Genomic DNA, 1,064 nt, shown 5'->3' with positions numbered 1-1,064 from the left:
ATCTTCACCCCTCCCTCCACCTCTCCATTCCTCATCCGTCACTCCGCCCTCTCATCCTGCTGCTGGCACTTGAGCCTCCCGTGTAGCTTCAGTGTGTGTGTGTGTGTACCATCACAGGTTCATCTTTAGCTGGACGTTATCTGTCTTCTTTGATTGGAATATATTTGAGCCCATTAGTCCATTGAAACCTACCATAAAGGATAGGCCTTGGCCTTGGAAAGTGAGCCAGACTGAGGTTGCTATGAAGCTGTGAGCAGTGAATGATGATGATGATGATGACAGAGATAATCTGGCTTCTGCTCTATGTTCTGAGTGCTAGACAGCCAGGTGATGTGATGGCGATGATGCGTTTCCTGCCACGGAAGGAAGTGGTGAAGGAAGTGTGTGTTAGCCAGTTGAGTGACACGCCGTCTCATCTCTCTTCCGCTCCCCGTTGCGGCCCGTTCGTTCTCTCTCTCTGGATGACGTCACTCCTGCATGTGTGCGTCCCTGAGGTGTGATGGGAACACAGAGGGGTTGGGTCAGGTCGGGTCCAGAGTGATGGGTCGGGATCGGAAAAACGCTTTCGGGAACCATTGAGCAGGAACATGTACTGTCAACACAGAGGAGAGGAGTGAGAGACAGATCACTGCACAGTGGCTTCCTGAGCCTTCCTGAACTATCACACTGAAGAAAGCTGTAAAGCCGAAACGTCTGTGTACACTATCCCTGATGCAGTGAAAATATAAAATCAAATAGAATAATGAAGTAAGCTTTATGCAATATCTTTCTGAGTGCAGACCCATTACACCTTTTTGTTGGTCTGAACTCTCACATAGCCACAGGTTTTGGGCTGAGTCAGAGTCTTGTTTTTTTCACGTTTAACCAAACTAGTCTTCTCATGGTCTTGCCATTCTGGGTAGGGGTCTAAACTTGGACTCAGGTCTTGACTTTATTGTCTGTCTAAGTATGTGTGACTGATTAGCTTGAAGAACTGACCAATGTGTGTTTCTGTGTCTCCAGGCAGCATGTTTGAGTGACAAGCGAAGGAGGAAGTGGGATCTCTGAAGCGCCTCCCCTGCTGG

Source organism: Coregonus lavaretus (genome assembly GCF_964263955.1).
Source record: "Coregonus lavaretus genome assembly, contig: HAP1_SCAFFOLD_2683, whole genome shotgun sequence".
Lineage (NCBI taxonomy): Eukaryota > Metazoa > Chordata > Actinopteri > Salmoniformes > Salmonidae > Coregonus > Coregonus lavaretus.
This window is presented reverse-complemented; position numbering follows the sequence as displayed.